Source organism: Pseudophryne corroboree, chromosome 3 (assembly GCF_028390025.1).
Source record: "Pseudophryne corroboree isolate aPseCor3 chromosome 3, aPseCor3.hap2, whole genome shotgun sequence".
In the NCBI taxonomy this organism is placed as follows: Eukaryota; Metazoa; Chordata; class Amphibia; order Anura; family Myobatrachidae; genus Pseudophryne; species Pseudophryne corroboree.
In genome coordinates, this window is record NC_086446.1 from 6,998,253 (window position 1) to 7,022,421 (window position 24,169).

The 24,169-nt window shown below is 47.5% G+C and overlaps 1 protein-coding gene across 3 annotated transcripts in view; it reads right to left on the minus strand.

The window, feature by feature from the left end:
* Nucleotides 1–4,275: 4,275 nt before the first annotated feature.
* The window catches only part of LOC135054523 (oocyte zinc finger protein XlCOF7.1-like), a 43,977-nt gene continuing 24,083 nt past the window's right edge, over nt 4,276–24,169 (minus strand). For all 3 annotated transcript variants that reach the window (XR_010243526.1, XR_010243525.1, XM_063957657.1), the window contains one exon: nt 4,276–4,798. The gene's annotated coding sequence lies outside the window, so the exon portion shown is untranslated. The remainder of the gene's footprint in view (nt 4,799–24,169) is intronic.

A 24,169-nucleotide genomic window follows, 5' to 3' on the forward strand; every position in this document is an offset into this window, starting at 1 on the left:
ACTCCATCTTGAATTTGAACCTTTGTATGTAAGTGTTCAAGGATTTCAGGTTTAAAATTGGTCTCACCGAGCCGTCCGGCTTCAGTACCACAAATAGTGTGGAATAGTACCCCTTTCCCTGTTGTAGGAGGGGTACCTTGATTATCACCTGCTGGGAATACAGCTTGTGAATGGCTTCCAATACTGCCTCCCTGTCTGAGGGAGACGTCGGTAAAGCAGACTTTAGAAAACGGCGAGGGGGAGACGTCTCGAATTCCAATTTGTACCCCTGAGATACCACCTGAAGGATCCAGGGGTCCACTTGCGAGTGGGCCCACTGCGCACTGAACTTCTTGAGACGGGCCCCCACCGTGCCTGAGTCCGCTTGTAAAGCCCCAGCGTCATGCTGAGGACTTTGCGGAGGCGGGAGAGGGCTTTTGTTCCTGGGAACTGGCTGTTTGTTGCAGCCTTTTTCCTCTCCCTCTGCCACGGGGCAGAAATGAGGCGCCTTTTGCCCGCTTGCCCTTATGGGGCCGAAAGGACTGCGCCTGATAGTATGGCATCTTCTTAGGTTGAGAAGCTACCTGGGGTAAAAATGTGGATTTTCCAGCAGTTGCCGTGGCTACCAGGTCTGATAGACCTACCCCAAATAACTCCTCCCCCTTATAAGGCAATACTTCCATGTGCCTTTTAGAATCCGCATCACCTGACCACTGCCGCGTCCATAAACCTCTTCTTGCAGAAATGGACAGCGCGCTAACTCTTGATGCCAGTCGGCAAATATCCCTCTGTGCATCACGCATATATAGAAATGCATCCTTCAAATGCTCTATAGTCAATAATATACTGTCCCTATCAAGGGTATCAATATTTTCAGTCAGGGAATCCGACCACGCCAGGCCCGCACTGCACATCCAGGCTGAGGCTATTGCTGGTCGCAGTATAACACCCGTGTGAGAGTATATACATTTTAGGATATTCTCCAGCTTTCTATCGGCAGGTTCCTTTAGGGCGGCCGTATCAGGAGAGGGTAGTGCTACCTGTTTAGACAAGCGTGTGAGCGCTTTATCCACCCTAGGGGGTGTTTCCCAACGTGCCCTATCCTCTGGCGGGAAAGGGTACGATGCCAATAACCTTTTAGGAATTATCAGTTTTTTATCGGGGGAAACCCACGCCTCATCACACACTTCATTTAATTCCTCGGATACAGGAAAAACTACAGGCAGTTTTTTCTCACCAAACATAATACCCTTCTTAGTGGTACTTGTATTATCAGATATATGCAATACATTTTTCATTGCTTCAATCATGTAACGTGTGGCCCTAGTGGAAGTCACGTTTGTCTCCTCATCATCGACACTGGAGTCAGTATCCGTGTCTGTGTCTGCCATTTGAGGTAACGGGCGTTTTAAAGACCCTGATGGCGTTTGAGACCCCTGGACAGGCACAAGCTGATTAGCCGGCTGTCTCATGTCGTCAACTGTCTGTCGTAAGGAGCTGACACTGTCACGCAGTTCCTTCCACAAGCTCATCCACTCAGGTGTCGACTCCCTAGGGGGTGACAACTGTATAATAGGCAATTGCTCCGCTTCCATCTCATTTTCCTCCTCAAACATGTCGACACAATCGTACCGACACACCGCACACACACAGGGAATGCTCTGATAGAGGACAGGACCCCACTAGCCCTTTGGGGAGACAGAGGGAGAGTATGCCAGCACACACCAGAGCGCTATATATATACAGGAATACCACTATCAAGTGTGCTTTTCCTTTATAGCTGCTGTTAATATAAAACTGCGCCAAATTAGTGCCGCCCCTCTCTTTTTTACCCTTTTCTGTAGTGCAGGACTGCAGGGGAGAGTCAGGGAGACGTCCTTCCAGCGGAGCTGTGATGGAAAATGGCGCCCGTGTGCTGAGGAGATAGGCTCCGCCCCCTTCTCAGCGGCCTTTTCTCCCGCTTTTTTGGTAATTCTGGCAGGGGTTAAAATACACCCATATAGCCCTGGGGGTTATATGTGGTGTATTTATGCCAGCCAAGGTGTTTTACATTGCTGCTCAGGGCGCCCCCCCCTAGCGCCCTGCACCCTCAGTGACCGGAGTGTGAAGTGTGCTGAGTAACAATGGCGCACAGCTGCAGTGCTGTGCGCTACCTTGTTGAAGACTGATGTCTTCTGCCGCCGATTTTTCCGGACCTTTTCTTGCTTCTGGCTCTGTAAGGGGGCCGGCGGCGCGGCTCCGGGACCGAGCTCCGAGGCTGGGCCTGTGTTCGGTCCCTCTGGAGCTAATGGTGTCCAGTAGCCTAAGAAGCCAATCCACTCTGCACGCAGGTGAGTTCGCTTCTTCTCCCCTTAGTCCCTCGATGCAGTGAGCCTGTTGCCAGCAGGTCTCACTGAAAATAAAAAAACTAAAACTAAACTTTTCACTAAGAAGCTCAGGAGAGCCCCTAGTGTGCACCCTTCTCGGCCGGGCACAAAAATCTAACTGAGGCTTGGAGGAGGGTCATAGGGGGAGGAGCCAGTGCACACCAGGTAGTCCTAAAGCTTTTACTTTTGTGCCCAGTCTCCTGCGGAGCCGCTATTCCCCATGGTCCTTACGGAGTTCCCAGCATCCACTAGGACGTCAGAGAAATTTTATTTATATAGCGCTCTTTCTGCAATAGGACTCAAGGCGCTTAAAATCAATGTTTACATTTTGAGGGTTTTTTTATTCTATTTTACAGAGTTATGTGACCATCTTACTAGATAACTTGGAAATTATCTTCTTGACATCAGATAAAAATGTTTGGTTAGTGTTTACTGTGAAACTTTACAGACACATTTTGATTGGGTAGAATGCCAGTTGGAGTTGGATCAATGTGGAAATGTGAAAGTGGAAATGTGAAAGTGGAAATCCTGGCCCCGTTACTCTGGGGAGACAACTGTACCAGGACCCAGTTGCTCACGTAACATGAGATGGGTTAGGCTCTCATCACTGACACAGAGTTAAGTTACTGGCTATCTCTCCAGCTCTGCAATAATAATAATACACTCCAACACTGATACTTAATAAACCATATTTACTATAAACAACTTAGGGGTCTATTTAATTATTGTCGGATCCACTCCGACGGAGAGGATCCGACACTTCAGTATTCAATTTGCGGGCATTTCCGACAGGTTTTTGCCCGTTTTCGACAATGCTGTTCAAGTCGGATCGGCATTGTCAGAAACGGGCCAAAAACCTGTCGGAAACACCCGCAAATCCAACCAAATACGTGGATCCACGGCTAACCCGCCGATCCAGGTGTTTTCCGAGAAGTCAGAATTCCCAACTTGTTGTAAAAACGGCTCTGGATTTGAATAGGTGGAATCCAGATTTGACCTAAAAAAGTTGGAAAATGCAGTTTTTCCAACAAGTCGGGAATTCTTACAGTAATTTTAATACTTTTTGGATGCAATGGTTTCATATTTGAATTAAGACTTTGCTTGAACTATATATACAAATTTAGTGCTGGGCCAGTGTTCATTATAAAGTCCAAGGATTGTGCTAAGTGACCAGGAAGATGCACTTGCAGTGGACAGCCAAAGCTCCTTGTTTTCAAGCACACCAACTCCTTCAATCTGAAAAATAGTAAAGAACAAGGGCGCCCACTAGTGCAATAAAATAGAAACACCACCATATGTGTGAAAAAGGCTATAAATTAACCCGTACCATGTGAATAATAATTGAACAGCTTATCTCATGTCATATGGAGATACTCACAAGGTCACCTACACCAATAGATTTTTAGATGGTATAACGGGAATCCAAAGAACATTAAAAAATGGACATACATAGTGTGAACCAGTTTACAGTCTCGGAGCATGAATTAGGCACGTGAATGCTCATACATTAGAGATAATAAGAAACAGCTCATCTGAAAATCAGCATGCAGCAAGTACCCAATGCGTTTCGTCCAGGTGGAACCATGTCCTCTCCCCTAGGCTTCCTCAGGCGTAAACCCTGAAGAAGTATAGAGGAGAGGACATGTTTCCACCTGGACGAAACATGTTGGTTGCTAGAGTGGATGCAGCAGCTTCCGTCTCTGAACAACACCCCCCTATACCTTATGGAAATCTAGTGTACCCCAATGGATGGATAGAAAATGAACACAAACCATGCCAACTTAGCCCATTAACAAAAATAGTTTAAAATTAGATTTATTTTTAAGATAAATAATTTTCTATCTGCAAACATGCACATTTTCACCCGTGTAAATAAAGTATGGTACATGAAGATTCGATTATTGTCATGTTACACATTCTCATACGTATGTGAAGTTTTGAATTTTTATTGCTAAAACATTTTTCACCCTTAGAACACAAGAATGGTTTTTCTCCTGTATGTATGTACAAGAGCTGACATGTGTGGAAAACATTTCTCACACTCAGCATATGGAAATAGGCTTTCACCTGTGTGACATCTCTGATGTATAACAAGATCTGATTTCCGTGTAAAACATTTTCCACACTCAGAACATGGAAATGGCCTTTCACCTGCTTTAACTGGCTGATGGGTAATAAGCTCTGTGTTCTGTGTTAAACATTTGGCATCTACAGACAGGGAAATATTTTATCTACTGTAAGAGCTGAAACAGATGCACCAATAGCAGAGTTATCATGAGAACATTCCCCACGATTAGAGGAGCCAGATGACACATCCACACTGTGAGGAACTGGAGGTATAAGTAGACCAGTAGGGTGTTGTCCATGAGAATCTCGTGTGATGACGTCTTCTATTTTACAATGTGAAGATGAAATTAGATTTTTCTCTGAGATATTCCTTCTGCTACATACATCTGTTGGAAATAACATTACATTTTACGATCAATATTTTGTGAAAATGTGCAAAGTAACTAACGTTACATATCTACTGTCCATTATGTGAAAAACACTGCACAACTTCCAAATAGATGGAAGATGTATAAAATATAGTATTACAGAATAAGTGGAATTTAATGTGTTTTCGATAAGTGTAGTTGACTTTCTTTGCTAAACACATGGTTGATAGTAAATTAAAAATTTGGGTCCAGTTTGCTGTAACTAACATTACATGCAATAAGTGATTAAAAGTAACAGCCTTTGTTACAATTTTATGTTCTGCTTTTCATTATAGTTGATATAAATGGCAATTGTTTTCTTCAGTACAGCACTAAAAATGATCATGTTGGTTTATTTAAATGAAATACCATGAATTTCAATGGTGTTTAGTATTTTTAAAACAGATGTTCTAGTAACTAACGTTAAACACATGTAACTAACGTTACATAGAGAGGATATAATACAGGAAAATAGTTCTCAGTATAGTATAATAAGAATAAACTAAATTCTACTCTGTAAATCAGAGAAATAATGTTTCGCACACATTTTTTGAAAAAGCTAGGACTACATGCCATGAATGATTAAAAAAATCAGTATTAAAAAAATAAGAATTTACTCACCGGTAATTCTATTTCTCGTAGTCCGTAGTGGATGCTGGGAACTCCGTAAGGACCATGGGGAATAGCGGGCTCCGAAGGAGACTGGGCACTCTAAGAAAGAATTAGGACTACCTGGTGTGCACTGGCTCCTCCCTCTATGCCCCTCCTCCAGACTTCAGTTAGGGAAACTGTGCCCGGAAGAGCTGACACAATAAGGAAAGGATTAGGAATCCCGGGTAAGACTCATACCAGCCACACCAATCACACCGTACAACTCGTGATACTATACCCAGTGAACAGTATGAACAACAACTGAGCCTCCCGAATAGATGGCTCCAAACAATAACCCTTTAGTTAGGCAATAACTATATACAAGTATTGCAGACAATCCGCACTTGGGATGGGCGCCCAGCATACACTACGGACTACGAGAAATAGAATTACCGGTGAGTAAATTCTTATTTTCTCTGACGTCCTAGTGGATGCTGGGAACACCGTAAGGACCATGGGGATTATACCAAAGCTCCCAAACGGGCGGGAGAGTGCGGATGACTCTGCAGCACCGAATGAGCAAACTCAAGGTCCTCCTCAGCCAGGGTATCAAACTTGTAGAATTTTGCAAACGTGTTTCAACCCGACCAAGTAGCAGCTCGGCAAAGTTGTAAAGCCGAGACCCCTCGGGCAGCCGCCCAAGAAGAGCCCACCTTCCTCGTGGAATGGGCTTTTACAGATTTAGGATGCGGCAGTCCAGCCGCCGAATGTGCAAGTTGAATCGTGCTACAGATCCAGCGAGCAATAGTCTGCTTTGAAGCAGGAGCACCCAGCTTGTTGGGTGCATACAGGATAAATAGCGAGTCAGTTTTTCTGACTCTAGCCGTCCTGGAAACATATATTTTCAGGGCCCTGACTACGTCCAGCAACTTGGAATCCTCCAAGTCCCGAGTAGCCGCAGGCACCACAATAGGTTGGTTCACATGAAAAGCTGATACCACCTTAGGAAGGAATTGGGAACGAGTCCTCAATTCCGCCCTATCCATATGAAAAATCAGATAAGGGCTTTTACATGACAAAGCCGCCAATTCTGATACACGCCTGGCCGACTCCACGTGAGGAACTTTATCTCCACGGTTTTAAGTGGCTCAAACCAATGCGACTTTAGGAAATCCAACACCACGTTGAGATCCCAAGGTGCCACTGGGGGCACAAAAGGGGGCTGAATATGCAGCACTCCCTTTACAAAAGTCTGAACTTCAGGCAGTGAAGCCAGTTCTTTTTGGAAGAAAATCGACAGAGCCGAAATCTGGACCTTAATGGAACCCAATTTTAGGCCCATAGTCACCCCTGACTGTAGGAAGTGCAGAAATCGACCTAGCTGAAATTCCTCCGTTGGGGCCTTCCTGGCCTCACACCAAGCAACATATTTCCGCCATATGCGGTGATAATGTTTTGCGGTCACATCTTTCCTAGCTTTAATCAGTGTAGGAATGACTTCCTCCGGAATGCCCTTTTCTTTTAGGATCCGGTGTTCAACCGCCATGCCGTAAAACGCAGCCGCGGTAAGCTCTTCTTGGCCAATCCGGAACCACGAGTATAGTTCTTACTCCTCTCCTTCTTATTATTCTCAGTACCTTGGGTATGAGAGGCAGAGGAGGGAACACATAAACCGACTGGTACACCCACGGTGTCACTAGAGCATCGTCAGCTCTCGTCTGAGGGTCCCTTGACCTGGCGCAATATCTTTTTAGTTTTTTGTTGAGGCGGGACGCCATCATGTCCACCTGTGGTCTTTCCCAACGGTTTACAATCATTTTGAAGACTTCTGGATGAAGTCCCCACTCTCCCGGGTGGAGGTCGTGTCTGCTGAGGAAGTCTGCTTCCCAGTTGTCCACTCCCGGAATGAACACTGCTGACAGTGCGATCACGTGATTTTCCGCCCATTGGAGAATCCTTGTGGCTTCTGCCATCGCCAACCTGCTTCTTGTGCCGCCCTGTTGGTTTACATGGGCTACCGCCGTGATGTTGTCTGACTGGATCAGCACCGGCTGGTGTTGAAGCAGGGGTCTTGCCTGACTTAGGGCATTGTAAATGGCCCTTAGTTGCAGAATATTTATGTGTAGGGAAGTCTCCTGGCTTGACCATAGTCCTTGGAAGTTTCTTCCCTGTGTGACTGCCCCCCAGCCTCGAAGGCTGGCATCCGTGGTCACCAGGACCCAGTCCTGTATGCCAAATCTGCGGCCCTCTAGAAGATGAGCACTCTGCAGCCACCACAGCAGAGACACCCTAGTCCTTGGAGACAGGGTTATCAGCCGATGCATCTGAAGATGCGATCCGGACCACTTGTCCAACAGATCCCACTGAAAGATCCTTGCATGGAACCTGCCAAATGGAATTGCTTCGTAGGAAGCTACCATCTTTCCCAGGACTCGCGTGCAGTGTTGCACCGATACCTGTTTTGGTTTCAGGAGGTCTCTGACTAGAGATGACAACTCCTTGGCTTTCTCCTCCGGGAGAAACACTTTTTTCTGGTCTGTGTCCAGAACCATCCCCAGGAATAGTAGGCGCGTTGTAGGAACCAGCTGCGACTTTGGAATATTCAGAATCCAGCCGTGCTGTTGTAGCACTTCCCGAGATAGTGCTACGCCGACCAACAACTGCTCCCTGGACCTCGCCTTTATAAGGAGATCGTCCAAGTATGGGATAATTAAAACTCCCTTTTTCCGAAGGAGTATCATCATTTCGGCCATTACCTTGGTAAATACCCTCGGTGCCGTGGACAGACCAAACGGCAACGTCTGGAATTGGTAATGACAGTCCTGTACCACAAATCTGAGGTACTCCTGGTGAGGAGGGTAAATGGGGACATGCAGGTAGGCATCATTCATGTCCAGTGATACCATGTAATCCCCTTCGTCCAGGCTTGCAATAACCGCCCTGAGCGATTCCATGTTGAACTTGAACCTTCTTATATAAGTGTTCAAGGATTTCAAATTTAAAATGGGTCTCATCGAACCGTCCGGTTTCGGTACCACAAACATTGTGGAATAGTAACCACGTCCTTGTTGAAGGAGGGGTACCTTGATTATCACCTGCTGAGAATACAGCTTGTGAATCGCCTCCAGCACTGCCTCCCTGTCTGGGGGAACTGTTGGCAAGGCTGATTTGAGGAAACGGCGAGGGGGAGACGTCTCGAATTCCAGCTTGTACCCCTGAGATACCACTTGTAGAATCTAGGGATCCACCCGTGAGCGAGCCCACTGGTCGCTGAAGTTCCGGAGACGGGCCCCCACCGCACCTGGCTCTGCCTGTGAAGCCCCAGCGTCATGCGGTGGACTTAGAGGAAGCGGGAGAGGACTTTTGTTCTTGGGAAGTGGCTGTATGGTGCAGCTTTTTCCCTCTACCTCTGGGCAGAAAGGACGCGCCTTTAACCCGCTTGCCTTTCTGGGGCCGAAAGGACTGTACCTGATAATACGGTGCTTTCTTTGGCTGTGAGGGAACATGGGGTAAAAATGTCGACTTCCCAGCTGTTGCTGTGGAAACGAGGTCCGAGAGACCGTCCCCAAACAATTCCTCACCTTTGTAAGGCAAAACCTCCATGTGCCTTTTAGAATCTGCATCACCTGTCCACTGCCGAGTCCACAATCCTCTCCTGGCAGAAATGGACATTGCATTAATTCTAGATGCCAGCCGGCAAATATCCCTCTGTGCATCTCTCATGTATAAGACTGCGTCTTTAATATGCTCTATGGTTAGCAATATAGTGTCCCTGTCGAGGGTATCAATGTTATCAGACAGGGAATCTGACCACGCAGCAGCAGCACTGCACATCCATGCTGAAGCAATAGCCGGTCTCAGTATAATACCTGAGTGTGTATATACAGACTTCAGGATAGCCTCCTGTTTTCTATCCGCAGGCTCCTTTAAGGCGGCCGTATCCTGAGACGGTAGTGCCACCTTCTTTGACAAGCGTGTGAGCGCTTTATCCACCCTAGGGGATGTCTCCCAACGTATCCTGTCCTCTGGCGGGAAAGGGTACGCCATTAGCAACTTTTTAGAAATCACTAATTACTTATCGGGGGAAGCCCACGCTTCTTCACACACTTCATTCAACTCATCAGACGGGGGGAAAACCACTGGTTGCTTTTTCTCCCCAAACATAATACCCTTTTTTGTGGTACCTGGGTTAATGTTAGAAATGTGCAACACATTTTTCATTGCCGTAATCATGTAACGGGTGGCTCTGTTGGAATGTACACTAGTCTCATCGTCGTCGACACTGGAGTCAGTATCCGTGTCGACATCTGTGACAGCCATCTGAGGTAGTGGGCGTTTTTGAGCCCCTGATGGCTTTTGAGACGCCTGGGCAGGCACGGGCTGAGAAGCCGGCTGTCCCACATCTGCTATGTCGTCAAACCTTTTATGTAAGGAGTTGACACTGTCGCGTAATTCCTTCCACATATCCATCCACTCAGGTGTCGACCCCGCAGGGGGTGACATCACATTTATCGGCACCTGCTCCGCCTCCACATAAGCCTCCTCATCAAACATGTCGACACAGCCGTACCGACACACCGCACACACACAGGGAATGCTCTGACTGAGGACAGGACCCCACAAAGTCCTTTGGGGAGACAGAGAGAGAGTATGCCAGCACACACCACAGCGCTATATAATGCAGGGAGTTACACTACACAAGTGATTTACCCTATAGCCGCTATATATATATTGTATTTGCGCCTAAATTTAGTGCCCCCCCTCTCTTTTTTACCCTATTGAGCCTGGAAACTGCAGGGGAGAGCCTGGGGAGCGTCCTTCCAGCGGAGCTGTGAGAGGAAATGGCGCCAGTGTGCTGAGGGAGATAGCCCCTTTTTTTTCGGCGGACTTCTCCCGCTTTTATAATAATAATGTGGCAGGGGTATTTTACACATATATAGCTTCTTAGGCTATATTATGTGTGATTAGCCACTTTAAGGTACTCTAATTGCTGCCCAGGGCGCCCCCCCCCAGCGCCCTGCACCCATCAGTGACCGGAGTATGTGGTGTGCACAGGGAGCAATGGCGCACAGCTGCAGTGCTGTGCGCTACCTTAATGAAGACCGGAGTCTTCAGCCGCCGATTTCCGTGAAGATCTTCATGCTTCTGGCTCTGCAAGGGGGACGGCGGCGCGGCTCCGGGACCGGACGACCGAGGCTGGGCCTGTGTTCGATCCCTCTGGAGCTAATGGTGTCCAGTAGCCTAGAAGCCCAAGCTAGCTGCAAGCAGGTAGGTTCGCTTCTCTCCCCTAAGTCCCTCGTTGCAGTGAGTCTGTTGCCAGCAGATCTCACTGAAAATAAAAAAACTAATAAAAACTTTCTTTACTAGAAGCTCAGGAGAGCCCCTAGTGTGCAACCAGCTCGAGCCGGGCACAGATTCTAACTGAGGTCTGGAGGAGGGGCATAGAGGGAGGAGCCAGTGCACACCAGGTAGTCCTAATTCTTTCTTAGAGTGCCCAGTCTCCTTCGGAGCCCGCTATTCCCCATGGTCCTTACGGAGTTCCCAGCATCCACGAGGACGTCAGAGAAATGTGTTTTTATAAATGCGTTAAATGAGATAAAATGACAACTTTTCCATTCACAATAGCAATAGTCATGCATAAGATTGTATAATTAGTTAAATGAAGTACCATAAATTTCCATTTTTGCCTTTTATCAAAATAGGCGTATGTTTTTATAACTAATATCACATAATATAACTATGGTACACAAAGGGGGGGTTCCAACTAGCTGCAATAATTTACCGTGGCTAATTGGTTTGCCGGGGGCTCTCCTATTAGCCCCGATAGCCGGCACTTATTGGGGATTGCTTTTGCCGGGATCCGGTCTCTAGGTCGACACTGTCTAGGTCGACCACTATTGGTTGACAGTAACTAGGTAGACAGGGTTTCTAGGTCGACAGGTCAAAAAGTCGACATGAGTTTTTCACTTTTATTTTCCATTTTTTTAAACTTTTTCATACTTAACGATCCACGTAGACTACGATTGGGAATAGTAACCTGTGCTGAGCGCAGTGAGGCACCTTGCCCGCTGCATGGCGAGCGAAGCGAGCAATGCGAGGGGACATGGTGCACTAATTGGGGTTCCCGGTCACTCTATGAAGAAAACGACACCAAAACCCCCCATAAAAAAGTAATGTTGACCTTTTGACCTGTCGACCTAGAGACCCTGTCGACCTAGTTACTGTCGACCAATAGTGGTCGACCTAGGCACTGCCGACCCAGTTACTGTCAACCTTCAATACCACATCCGGTTTTACCTGCCGTAGGCAGCAAAAATACATAGGTCCATGGCTTTTCGCAGACACTATATATCTTCGCAAGAAAAACGGGGCAATATAATTGGATACCGCTGGAAAAAATAAGATTTTAAACCTACCGGTAAATCTTTTTCTCGTAGTCCGTAGAGGATGCTGGGGACTCCGTAAGGACCATGGGGATAGACAGGCTCCGCAGGAGACATGGGCACTTTCAGAAAGACTTTAGGTCTGGGTGTGCACTGGCTCCTCCCTCTATGCCCCTCCTCCAGACCTCAGTTAGAGAAACTGTGCCCAGAGGAGACGGACAGTACGAGGAAAGGATTTTAGTTAATCCAAGGGCAAGATTCATACCAGCAACACCAATCACACCGTATAACTTGTGATATACTATCTAGTTAACAGTATGAAAAACAACATAGCATCGGTCCAAACCCGATGAAACTAGAACATAACCCTTATGTAAGCAATAACTTTATACAAGTCTTACAGAAGTAGTCCGCACTTGGGACGGGCGCCCAGCATCCTCTACGGACTACGAGAAAAAGATTTACCGGTAGGTTTAAAATCTTATTTTCTCTAACGTCCTAGAGGATGCTGGGGACTCCGTAAGGACCATGGGGATTATACCAAAGCTCCCAAACGGGCGGGAGAGTGCGGATGACTCTGCAGCACTGATTGAGCAAACAGGAGGTCCTCCTCAGCCAGGGTATCAAACTTAGAGAACTTTGCAAAGGTGTTTGACCCCGACCAAGTAGCAGCTCAGCACAGCTGTAGTGCCGAGACCCCTCGGGCAGCCGCCCAAGAAGAGCCCATCTCCCTAGTGGAACGGGCCCTAACCGATTTTGGTAACGGCAATCCTGCCGTAGAATGCACCTGCTGAATCGTGTTACAGATCCAGCGAGAAATAGTCTGCTTTGAAGCAGGAGCGCCAACCTTGTTGGCTGCATACAGGACAAACAGTGCTTCTGTCTTCCTGACTCTAGCCGTTCTAGCCATGTAAATTTTCAAAGCCCTGACCACATCAAGGGACTCGGAGTCCTCCAAGTCACGCGTAGCCACAGGCACGACAATAGGTTGGTACATATGAAACGATGAGACCACTTTAGGTAGGAATTGAGGACGTGTCCGCAGTTCCGCCCTATTCATATGGAAAACCAGATAGGGGCTTTTATGTGATAAAGCCGCTAATTCCGAAACTCGCCTAGCCGAAGCCAAGGCTAACAACATGACCACCTTCCAAGTGAGATATTTCAACTCCACCGTTTTAAGTGGTTCAAACCAATGTGACTTAAGGAAACTTAACACCACGCTAAGGTCCCACGGCGCCACCGGAGGTACAAAAGGAGGCTGAATAATTAGTACTCCCTTCACAAAAGTCTGTACTTTTTCGGAAAGAGGCCAATTCCTTTTGAAAGAAAATGGATAAGGCCGAAATCTGAACCTTAATAGATCCTAATTTTAGGCCCAAATTCACTACAGTTTGTAGGAAGTGGAGAAAACGGCCTAGATGGAATTCTTCCGTAGGAGCCTTCCTGGCCTCACACCAAGAAACATATTTTCGCCATATTCGGTGATAATGTTTTGATGTCACGTCCTTCCTAGCCTTTATTAGCGTAGGAATGACCTCATCTGGAATACCTTTTTCCGCTAGGATCCGGCGTTCAACCGCCATGCCGTCAAACGCAGCCGCGTTAAGTCTTGGAACAGACAGGGTCCCTGTTGCAACAGGTCCTGTCTTAGAGGAAGAGGCCACGGATCTTCTGTGAGCATTTCCTGCAGATCCGGATACCAGGTCCTTCGTGGCCAATCTGGAACAATGAGGATTGTTCTCACTCCTCTTTTTCTTATTATTCTCAACACCTTGGGTATGAGAGGGAGAGGAGGAAATACATAGACCGACCGGGACACCCACGGTGTCACTAGGGCGTCCACAGCTACCGCCTGAGGGTCTCTTGACCTGGCAGAATACCTTTGTAGCTTTTTGTTGAGACGGGACGCCATCATGTCTATTTGAGGCAGTCCCCACTGACTTGCAATCTGCGCGAAGACTTCCTGATGAAGTCCCCACTCTCCCGGATGTAGGTCGTGTCTGCTGAGGAAGTCTGCTTCCCAGTTGTCCACTCCCGGAATGAACATTGCTAACAGTGCGCTTACATGATTCTCCGCCCAGCGAAGAATTCTGGTGGCTTCCGCCATCGCCACTCTGCTCCTTGTGCCGCCTTGGCGGTTTACATGAGCTACTGCGGTGACGTTGTCTGACTGGATCAGAACTGGCTGGTCGCGAAGTAATTCCTCCGCTTGACGTAGGGCGTTGTATATGGCCCTCAGTTCCAGGATGTTGATGTGGAGACAAGTCTCTTGACTTGACCAAAGACCTTGGAAATTTCTTCCCTGTGTGACTGCTCCCCAACCTCGGAGGCTCGCATCCGTGGTCACCAGGATCCAGTCCTGAATGCCAAACCTGCGGCCCTCTAGGAGGTGAGCACTCTGCAGCCACCACAGGAGAGATACCCTGGCTCTGGGGGACAGGGTGATCCGCTGATGAATTTGCAGATGTGACCCGGACCACTTGTCTAGTAGGTCCCATTGGAAAGTCCTTGCATGGAACCTGCCGAAGGGAATGGCTTCGTATGTCGCCACCATCTTTCCCAGGACTTGAGTGCAATAATGTACTGACACTTGTTTCGTCTTCAACAGGTTCTTGACTAGAGTCATGAGTTCCTGCGCTTTTTCTATCGGAAGAAAAACCCTTTTCTGGCTGTGTCCAGAATCATGCCCAAGAAGGTCAGACGAGACGTAGGATTCAGCTGCGACTTTGGAATATTGAGAATCCAGCCGTGCTTCAGTGAAAGTGATACGCTGTTCAGCAACTTCTCCCGTGATCTCGCTTTTATGAGGAGATCGTCCTAGTATGGGATAATTGTGACACCCTGCTTGCGCAGGAGCACCATCATTTCCGCCATTACCCTGGTGAAAATCCTCGGGGCCGTGGAAAGCCCAAACGGCAACGTCTGAAATTGGTAATGACAATCCTGTACCGCAAATCTCAGGTACGCCTGATGAGGAGGATATATGGGAACATGCAGGTATGCATCCTTTATGTCCAGAGATACCATAAAATCTCCTCCTTCCAGGCTGGCGATGACCGCTCTGAGCGATTCCATTTTGAAATTGAACCGTTTTAAGTAAAGGTTCAGGGATTTTAAATTCAAAATGGGTCTGACCGAACCGTCCGGTTTCGGGACCACAAACAGAGTTGAGTAGTATCCCTTCCCTCTTTGAAGTAGGGGAACTTCGACCACCACTTGTTGAAGACACAATTTTTGAATCGCATGTAACAGTATCTCCCTTTCTAGGGGAGAAGTCGGTAGCGCTGATTTGAAAAACCGGCGAGGAGGCACCTCTTCGAATTCCAGCTTGTATCCCTGAGAAACAATTTCTATTGCCCAGGGATCCACCCGTGAGTGAATCCAGATGTGGCTGAAAAGTCGAAGACGTGCCCCCACCGGAGCGGACTCCCTCAGGGGGGCCCCAGCATCATGCGGTGGATTTTGCAGATGCCGGGGAGGACTTCTGTTCCTGGGAACTAGCTGTGTTGTGCAGCTTTTTCCCTCTGCCCTTACCTCTGGCAAGAAAGGACGATCCACGCACTCTTTTGCTTTTATTTGAACGAGAGGACTGCATTTGATAATGAGGCGCTTTCTTCGGTTGTGAGGGAATATAAGGCAAAAAATTCGATTTACCTGCCGTAGCTGTGGAGACGAGGTCCGAGAGGCCTTCTCTAAATAATTCCTCACCCTTGTAAGGCAAAAACTCCATATGCCTCTTTGAGTCGGCATCACCTGTCCACTGTCGGGTCCATAAGACTCGCCTAGCAGAAATAGACATAGCGTTTATTCTGGAACCCAGTAAACTAATGTCTCTTTGAGCATCCCTCATATATAAGACAGCATCTTTTATATGCCCTAGGGTCATTAAACTGGTATCCTTATCTAGGGTCTCAATTTCCGCTGATAAGGAATCTGTCCATGCTGCTACAGCACTACAAATCCATGCCGACGCAATCGCCGGTCTGAGTAAGGTACCAGAATGTGTGTAAATGGACTTCAAGGTAACCTCCTGCTTGCGATCAGCAGGATCCTTGAGGGTAGCCGTATCTTGGGATGGCAGCGCTATCTTTTTTGATAAGCGTGTCAATGCGGGAAAGGATACGCCATAAGAATCCTTTTGGGAATCTGCAGTTTTTTGTCTGGAGATTCCCAAGCTTTTTAGCATAATTCGTTCAGCTCATGTGAGGAGGGAAAGGTTACCTCAGGTTTCTTTCCCTTATTCATGTGTACCCTCGTGTCAGGGACAGGGGGTTCCTCTGTGATATGCAAAACATCTTTTATTGCAATAATCATATATCGAATACATTTAGACACTTTTGGCTGTAATCTTGTATCATCGTAGTCGACACTGGAGTCTGAATCCGTGTCGGTATCTGTGTCAACTATTTGGGATAGTGGGCGCTTCTGAGACCCGGAAGGTCCCTCCCGGCGACATTGGGACAGACATGGGTTGACTACCTGACTGTACCCTAGCCTCAGCTTTGTCTAATCTTTTGTGCAATAAATTTACATTAGCACTTAAAACATTCCACATATCCATCCAGTCAGGTGTCGGCGCTGCCGACGTTACATTCATACACTCCCCCTCCTCCTTAGGTGAGCCTTCAACCTCAGACATGTCGACACACGCGTACCGACACACCCCACACACACAGGGAAGCTCTTTTCTGAAGACAGGTTCCCCACCAGGCCCTTTGGGGAGACAGAGAGAGAGTATGCCAGCACACACCCCAGCGCTATATGACCCAGGAAAAACACAGTATGTTTACCCAGTAGCACCTTTATGTATGTATATGCGCCAATTGTGTGCCCTCCCCCCTCTTGAAAACCCTCTGTCACCGTGAGTAAGCAGGGGAGAGTCCGGGGAGCTTCCTCTCAGCACTGTGCTGTGGAGAAAATGGCGCTGGTGAGTGCTGAGAAAGAAGCCCCGCCCCCTCGGCGGCAGGCTTCTGTCCGGTTCAAAATTCTTAAAAACATGGCGGGGGCTCTTTATATACATGTACAGTGCCCAGCTGTACATGTATATATGTACTTTTGCCACAGGAGAGGTTTATATTGCTGCCCAGGGCGCCCCCCCCCTGCGCCCTGCACCCTTACAGTGACAGATGTGTGTGAGGTGAATGGGAGCAATGGCGCACAGCTTCACCGCTGTGCGTTACCTCAGTGAAGATCAAGATGTCTTCTGCCGCCTCTGAAGTCTTCTTTTCTTCTCATACTCACCCGGCTTCTATCTTCCGGCTCTGCAAGGAGGACGGCGGCGCGGCTCTGGGACGGACGGCGAGGGTGAGACCTGCATATCGATCCCTCTGGAGCTAATGGTGTCCAGTAGCCTAAGAAACAGAGCCTTGAAACTCAGAGAAGTAGGTCTGTTTCTCTCTCCTCAGTCCCTCGATGCAGGGAGTCTGTTGCCAGCAGGCTCCCTGAAAATAAAAAACCTAACTAAAATACTTTCTGACAGGAAACTCAGGAGAGCTCCCTGAAAGCACCCAGTCTCCACTGGGCACAGTATCAAACTAAAGGAGGGACATAGAGGGAGGAGCCAGTGCACACCCAGATCCAAAGTCTTTCTTAAAGTGCCCATGTCTCCTGCGGAGCCCGTCTATCCATATGGTCCTTACGGAGTCCCCAGCATCCTCTAGGACGTTAGAGAAACATTGTGATAACATTTAAAAAATAGCAACCCCCCCGTTTCCTCCATTATTCGTAGCTATGGTATTATGATGGTTTATTGGATACCTCCCAAAGACTATACATGATACTCTATGCAGTAAAACAATAAACATTTAACAAAACTCAATATTACTTGGCATATCAGAGAAATAATGTTTGCCACGTAATTCACCTGGCTCTGCCAAGTACACCACACTAAATCTGTGCTTATGATGTCCGTGTTATCTTTCTCAGGAAAAACATAATATTCCTGTAAACCCAGAACAAATTTTCTTTTCAAGTATTGTACAGTAAGAAAGTCGTCATTACTGATACTTATAATGTCTGCAATGTAGTGTTTGTTATGCCTTATAACTGTGGGGTACTTCACTACTACGATGAGTTCACATGTGGAACTGTGATCTGGGATCCAACTTCTTGGGTATTCGGGTCATGCTTCAGAGTTTTAAACTTAACTTTTTACCTTTGTGGTACCTGTTCTGGCTGGTGCTGAGGTCCCCTCGTGCTGCACATTGCTCCCAGCTATTCCCACTGTCCCTGCAGCATCCTGAGGCTAATCCAAAGTGTGTGTCTCCGCAGCGCTCCGCTTCCACTCAGCATTCTGGTGCACAGGCTGAACACCAGAGTTCCCTCCAAAACACCAGTATGGGCATAGTCATATTAGAATCAGTCACCTGACTTTCCTCAGCCACTCAGAGCACTGCGTCCAGACCAGCTGATCGCAGCTTCCAATGAGTGAACAGTCAGTGCTATAAAGGGAACGTCCCTACTAGCCCAAATTGCCAGTACAATGTAGTTTCTGCTGAAGTAACAGCTCTGTGTTGAGCTCCCTGGTACTTTGTATCAGCACGGGTCCAGTCTTGTTATTTCAAGTCTCTGCTCTGCTCCAGCTTACAGTTCCAGTCTGGTTATTCAGGGACATGTTCCTAGCAACACCTCACCAGTTTCAGTCTGGTTGCCTCACCGGTTCCAGTCTGGTTACTCTCCGGTTCTTTCAACTGTTCAAGTCCAGTCACCAGTTCACTTCCAATCCTGTCATCATTTCGATTCTAGTCCAGTCACCAATCCTGTTCCAGTTCAGTTACTATCCAGATCCAGTTCAGTTACCAATCCAGTTCCAGTATGTTCCAGTTCCTGTACAATAAAGTTTATTGCTATTTCCTGCTCACGGCTTCGGTCCAGATACTGCTAGAACCCAACGTAACACCCCAAGTCCACTAGCTAGCAGTTTCCATTCTTCCCTAACACTCCATGAATAAGAGCTGGATTAAGCCTCCCAGCTTCCTCCATGTTCCTTCAGCTCCAGCTCCCTGCGCCTACCAAAGCCAAACCCAACCTTCAGGCGTGACAATTAGCAGTTGTAACAGAGTAGACTCAACAATTATACAATGGATTTTTGTGGATTGGCTGGCGACCTCAAATAATTCTTTGTCATTTTGCAATACAGCTTTGCCCTGTAAAACACTTTTCAGGACTGTCCTCTTTAAGGTGCCACCAACACCATCACGGGGACCTTTACCATGATATGATTCATGGTATTTCCATCAAACTGAAATTGCTTTTCTGTTTTTGAAATGTTGGGATGCACCATCAGTCCATGTTTCTAGATGTGTAATTTCTCCTTCAGTAAACCTTCTGAGGTCCTACAAGAGTAGATGGTTCCACAGTACTCCTTCTGTAGTTGTGTGTGTTTGCATCTGACATAATGGCAATGGATTTTCTTTCAGATTTCCTTCTTCTTGGAAATATACAGCAGATGTATATATTGTTACTGTTGCATCATCAGGATGAGCCCAATCAGCTGCCATGACTTCGTTTTGAAACTGAATGGCATCATTTTAAAAGAAGTCCGTCAATAAAATGACTGTACCCTCTTTAACATTTTGTTCTTGAGCCATCAGTCCAGAAGATTGCCTGCTTATGTTATATGTATGAGTAGACATTTTCTGCAATTGGCCAGTGATCATTGCTACGGTTTCCACTTTTACATTATATTAGTTTCACAGGAGGGTCAGTGGGGATTTCTTTATCTTCATCACTGAGACAATTATTGTGGTAGATCTACCTTTGTTAACTATTTTCCTTCAAAGTCCATAGGGTCCACAGGGAAACCATGGGGTGTAGGAGGTTGGAGAGGACCGGGCACCAAACAGTTAAAGCTTAAGCTCCCAGGAATGCCCTAGTCCCTCCTCTCCTATACCCCACACACAGCCCCAGGCCAGACAGTTTAGGGAACAAGCCCAAGGCAGGAGCAGGAGAGGAGAAGGAAGAACGGGTACAAACAAGAAACACACAGTAAGAGAGGTGAACCAGTGACCATGAGAAAATACCCATCGAAGCCAGGTGCATCATGGAAAAAAAAAAAGAGTTAACAAAGGTGGGTCTGCTATAACTCTTATTATCTTCTGCAGGGTCCATAGGGGTCCACAGGGATACCATGGGGATGTCCCAAAGCAGTTTTCCCTAATGGAGGAAATATACATGAGCCAAATAGAGAATCCGTCTTACAAAGGCAACATCCTGGGTGTCACACGCCAGAGGCGGCGTTCGCCGCGCTTACCCCTGCGTGTCTGCTGGTCGGTGTTCCGGCCTCTGCCTTCGGTGGTCCGCGGGCTCCGGCGTCTGGCTGGCGCGGCTCCCGGCGGTTCTCCGGGGCATGGGCGCCACCATGACACCCGGCATCACGTGGACGGGGGGCAGGTGACATCATCAGACTTCTCCACCAATCCAGCAGTGGCGGGGAATACAAAGTCAGACGCCGGACAGAGCTTCAGTGCCTGAGTATCGTCTTTCTCTGACGTGGATGCCAGCGCTCTTGTTCCCGGCAAGGATCTCTGCAGTTGTACTCCAGTGTCTCCGGCATTTCCAGGTGCCAGTTCGTTGCACCGGTTCCAGTGTATTCAGCGGCCGGTATATCTCTCTGCGGGCCAGTCACCAGTGCTCCTAGGAATCAGCGTGGCCTGCGGGCCTAAATCACCGTTCTCAAGTTCTACAATTCAACAGCGTCTCAAACCCCTGCACTTCAGTTCTTCACATCATCAGCGTCTCAGTCACCGATCACAAGTTCTACAAATCAACAGCGTCTCAAACCCCTGCACTTCAGTTCTCACATCATCAGCGTCTCAGTCACCGTTCACAAGTTCTACAACTCAACAGCGTCTTTAACCCCTGCACTTCAGTTCTTCACATCATCAGCGTCTCAGTCACCGTTCACAAGTCCTGCAAATCAACAGCGTCTTAAACCACCGCACTTAAGTTCCTCAAATCATCAGCGTCCTAAACCTCTGCACTCAAGTTCTTCAATTTACCAGTGTCTTCACCTCCGCTCACAAGTTCTTTATCCATCTGTGCCTTTAATCATCATTTACAAGCTCCTCAAGTTATCAGTGACTTTTAAGCATCACTCACAGTTTCTTCAGTTATCATTGCTCACAAAACCCTTCAGTGGGTCTGGACATTCCCTCATTAATCTCTCTTGACATATGACTTTAAGTTGTTTTTCCCTGCAATAAAGTTCTTCTATATTTCATCTAACTCCACTGTCAGCGTCCTGTATGAGGAAATCCTATATTAGGCCACCCCTTTTCCGGCTCAGTTGTGGTTCCTCTTCCCAACCATCGGAAGAATCCCCGAGTTCACAACACCCTCAGTCTAGGCCAGTGACAGTATACTCAGGCACCATGGACCCGGGGAATCGGAACCCAGAGGCAAGTACCATGCAGGACCTGGTTTCCCGAGTACAGAGTCAGGAAGCAGCACAGAATCAGGTGATGCATTATCTCCAGGAGTTATCTGGCCGGCTGGATCAAATCCAGACTTCGCTGAGTTCAGTGGTTTCAGCTCCAGTTCCAGTACCCGCTCCAGTGGTTGTCTCTGGCAATGTTCCCTCCTTGTCTGGAACCAAGTCACGCCTTCAGCTTCCCACTCCTCCTCGTTATAACGGGAATCCGAAAAATTGCCGTGGATTCCTCAATCAGTGTGATGTACATTTCGAACTCCTCTCACATAACTTCCCTACTGATCGGTCTAAAGTGGCATACATTATCTCGTTACTTGAGGGTTCAGCGTTGGAGTGGGTGTCACCGTTGTGGGAGCGATCAGATCCGTTAGTTTCTAATTATACCAACTTCAATGCGTCATTCCGAAGGATCTTTGATGAGCCCGGCAGGACGACTGCTGCCTCAGCTGACTTGCTGCGAGTTCGTCAAGGCTCTCGTACAGTGGGACAGTATGTGATTCACTTTCAAACTATAGCTTCTGAATTGTGCTGGAATAATGATGCCCTTCGGGCTGCTTTTTAGAATGGACTCTCGGATCGTTTAAAAGACAAATTGATTACTAGAGATCTGCCAGATTCCTTGGAACAGTTGATCTCACTCTGTGTAAAGGTGGATCTTCGCATGCAGGAACGATGTGGTGAACGTAGTCGGTCAGACCGGTCGAGACTCCGATCTCTTCCTTCTAAGCAATCAATTAATTCAAGTCCAGACGAACCCATGCAGATTAATCGGTCTCGGCTGTCTCCAGAAGAACATCAGTGTCGTCGTGAGGGTAGACTTTGCCTCTACTGTGGAGCTGCGGATCATTTTCTCAAGTCTTGCAAGTCTCGCCCGGGAAACGGACAGTCCTAGCTTGTTCTGGAGAAGTCAAGCTAGGGGTTGTTTCTCAATCTTCTCCGGTAGTGGACTGTCTACTCTCTGTATCTCTGTTTTCTGAGGCTGAAGTCAAAACCGTTAAGGCACTGTTGGACTCAGGAGCTGCGGGGAATTTTATTTCCCTTTCCTGCGCCCAGAATCTGGGTTTGAAGTTACAGTCGGTCGAATGATCTATTACGATAACTGCTATTAATGGTACCCAAATTCCTAATGCTCTGATTACAAGTCGTACTATGCCAATCAAGCTGCAAGTGGGAGATTTGCACCAAGAACATCTGGAGTTCCTTGTGATTCAGGAGATGCCTCACGATCTCGTCCTCGGTCTTCCCTGGCTCAAGCTTCACAACCCTCACGTCGACTGGAGGTCGACACAGATAATTTCTGTCACTCGAATTGTCTTATTCCTGTCTACCCGCTTCGTGTTTCGTCCAAGTCGGATGAAGAGCTTATTCCAGAGGCTTATCGGGAGTTTACAGATGTGTTCTCGGAACAGGCGGCCGATAAGTTACCACTGCATAGACCCTGGGACTGTCCTATTGAGCTCATTCCGGGGAAAATGCCACCTCGAGGTCGTACCTATCTTTTGTCAGTACCTGAGACACAAGCCATGTCAGAATATATCAAGTCTAATCTGCAGAAAGGATTCATCCGCCCCTCTACTTTCCCAGCGGGAGCAAGCTTCTTCTTTGTGAAGAAAAAAGACGGAGGCCTGAGGCCATGTATCGACTATCGTGGTCTAAATGAAGTCACCATTAAGAATAAGTATCCTCTGCCGCTCATCATGGAGCTTTTTGATAGAGTTCGCGGAGCTCGAGTCTTCACTAAGCTCGATTTAAGGGGAGCTTATAACTTGATACGTATTCGACGAGGGGATGAATGGAAGACGGCCTTCAATACTAGGGACGGGCATTATGAGTACCTGGTAATGCCGTTCGGCCTCAGCAACGCCCCCGCCGTCTTCCAGGGATTCATTAATGAAGTATTTCGGGACATGTTATACCTAAATGTAGTGGTATATTTGGATGACATCCTGATATTTTCGAAGAATCTCACTGAGCACAGAATACAAGTTAAGGAGGTACTCCTTCGGTTGCGTGAGAACCATCTTTACGGCAAGATTTCCAAGTGCACCTTTGAGGTCCCCTCTATTCCATTTCTGGGTTACATTATTTCAGGCACGGAGTTACATATGGATCCGGAGAAACTTTCTGCTATTCGGGACTGGACTCAGCCTCTTTCCTTGAAAGCAGTGCAACGATTTCTAGGGTTCGCAAATTACTACCGGAAATTCATAAGGGGTTTCTCTACTATCGTGGCGCCTACTACTGCCCTAACCAAGAAGGGGGCTGACCCAAGCCATTGGTCCTCTGAAGCTGTAGCAGCGTTCGCTCAGTTGAAGGCAGCCTTTATGACCGCTCCGTTACTTCAGCAACCAGACTTTCAAAACCCATTCTTTCTGGAGGTTGATGCTTCTACGGTAGGCATTGGTGCCCTACTTTCACAGTACGCTCCAGATGGGAAGTTACATCCATGCGGTTTCCATTCTCGCAAGTTCTCCCCTGCTGAACTAAATTACACCATTGGAGACAAAGAGCTGTTGCCAATAAAATCTGCTTGGAAGAATGGAGATATCTTTTGGAAGGTGCTAAACACCTAATTACGATTTTCACGGATCACAAGAATTTGCTGTATCTCAAGACGTATCTCAAGACGTATCTCAAGACGTATCTCAAGTGCTTGAATCCCCGTCAAGCAAGATGGGCGCTCTTCTTTGCCCGATTCTCGTTTATCATTAAGTACCGCGCTGGAACTCTTAACACCAAGGCGGATGCCCTATCCCGTTCTTTAATGGCTTCAGATGAGGAGAATTCCGTTTAAAAGGCGTTGATCCTCAGTCCAGTTTCTATTTCTGCGGCTCCCACTGCGTTGGGTCCTCCTCCTGGAAGAATGTCGGTGCCAGCTAAATTTCGACCAAGATTGTTGCAGTGGGCTCACATTTCCAAGTTTTCTGGCCATCCTAGAGTTCA